Below are 2,346 nucleotides of genomic sequence, written 5' to 3'. Positions count from 1 at the left end.
AATTCATCAATCTATTTATGCACTCCTTGCCCCATTGGGAACACAACTGGCAGGATCTGTAAGTTCATTAGGGGCAGAGAACATGTCTATTCTGTTGTGTTGCACTCTCCCAGGAGCTAAGTGCAGTGCTCTGCACATAGTAAGAGCTCAATAAATACCACTGATCGTTTGATTAATCGAATGAGCATGGTGCTAATGAAATCAGCTCTTTCCCTCCTACTTATTCACTTTCTTCTCCCACAACACCCCAGCTTTCACTCTTCATTCCTCTCAATCTAATTCATTCAGTATGCCTCATTCTCATCTCTTCCACCAGCAACTTTCGCTCACAACTTTTCTCTGCCTTGTAACTCCTTCTCCCTTTATAACTGACAAACCACAGCTCTCCTCCTCCTTAGAGGCTTTCTGAAATCATGTTTCCTCTGAAAAGCCTTTCCCCAGGTTGTCTCCAATCTCCCCACTTTATATCTCCTATCTGCCACATTGCCCCATCCTAAGTGTTAAGAACATCTTGTACATCCTCTATTATTCTCCCTAGCTAGTTTATCTAGCTTTCTGCCTTCCCTGCAAAACTGCAAGATCTTAGGGGGCCGGGATCATGTCTTCTGATTTTTGTGATTTCCCAAACACATAACACAATGTTCTGCAGTTAGTAGGGACTTGGTAAATTTGAATAATTGATTGATAATCAATTCCTTTGCACTGGTGGATGGTCCTGAAACTTTGGGACTGAGGCTCACTCATCTCCGAAAGGAGACTCAATCAATTGATCAATGGTAATTATTGAGGCTTACTATGTACAGAGCACTGTACTAAGCACTTGGGAGAGTAAAATACAGCAGAATGAGCAGACACTTTCCCTACACATAACAAGCTCACAACATCTTTGACTCCATCCCACGTAGCTCAAGAAACTTAGATGGACTCTTTGCAGTTTGCTTAATAAATGACTTTTGACTGATACAAGAAGAAATTGTTCATTTCTGTAGCTGATCTAGAAAAAAAAATCAATAATAAATGTGAAAACAGCTTCCAGAATGTACATCCCCACCTGCTTTGACTAGTGTGGGCTCAGATTGGATTGCCAGTATATCAGTGGATGCATCTGATGGCAGGGAATAGCAGTTGGAGTGAAAAGGGTCACACTCTAGGTCAGATTTTCAATTTTGAAGCAAATTCAAAATTTCCATTGTCTGATTTATTTTCAGGGATTTTTTTTGAGTAACTAATGAAAGACACACAAAAAAATCACTCCATCAGAAAAAAAAGGTTTCATGCAAAAGAAGACAAACAAACCAGATGGAGGGAGATTCCAGCAAGAAAATCTTGGATGTCTTAAAATGGAAACTCTTCTGAAAACACAAATTTGTACAGTGATCTATTTCTTGAAGTATGCAACATCTAAATATGGATAGCCATATTTTTTCTTTCTATCAAGTGCTAAAAGTAAACTCTGAATGAGTCAGCAGCTCCTAAAATCAATAAAAATCACTGGGGAAAATGGAGAATTGCTATATAAGATTGAAAAGTCACTTAATTTGTCTGTGCCTCAATTAACCCATATGTAAAATGGAAATTATGATTGTGCTCTCCATGTGGGATAGGGACTGTGTATAACCTGAAAAACTTTTATCTCTCCCAGAGCTACGTACAGTGTCTTGCACATAGTAAGTGCTTAACAAATACCATTAAAAAAAAAAAAAAAAAAGGTTACCTCCTGGTTCCCTGTCTTCCAGAATTGCTTCATGCCAAATTCCAGCCTCAGCCTTTTATTCCAGCAGATGTTTCAGATCCAAAATACCTCTTGTATTCTATGCTGCCAAAAAGCTGATATCAATTAACCCCTCTCCTTCCACTTGATTGTTTCCGAGATGATTGATCAGCAAACATTAAGAAAGCCACGGAGCTGAAAGAGCCTTGCAGAAGCAGCGTGGTTTTAATGGAAAGAGCATGGGCTTGGGAGTCAGAGGTCGTGGGTTCTAATGCTGACTCTGCCACATAGCTCTGTGACTTTGGGCAAGACACTTAACTTCTCGGTGCCTCAGTCACTTCATCTGTAAAATGGGGATTAAGACTGAGCCTCAAGTGGGACAACCTGATTACCCTATTTCTACCCCAGTGCTTAGAACCATGCTCGATACATAGTAAGCACTTAAATACCATTATTATTATCATTATTATTTTCTAGCATTCCCTGCATCCTCAGGCAATGCTAAACCTAAACCACACTGCAGTAGTGTTTCTTTTGAGTTGACAGCACTCACGAAATGGAGATTGCTCAAATGCCCAATGTCCCTGGGTAACCAGTCCTATTGGGTCACAATGGAAAAATGCATTTTTCTCTGA

The sequence above is a fragment of the Tachyglossus aculeatus genome, chromosome 1 (assembly GCF_015852505.1).
Source record: "Tachyglossus aculeatus isolate mTacAcu1 chromosome 1, mTacAcu1.pri, whole genome shotgun sequence".
NCBI lineage: Eukaryota > Metazoa > Chordata > Mammalia > Monotremata > Tachyglossidae > Tachyglossus > Tachyglossus aculeatus.
The sequence above is the reverse complement of the archived record's forward strand: the minus strand, read 5'-3'. Positions refer to the sequence as shown.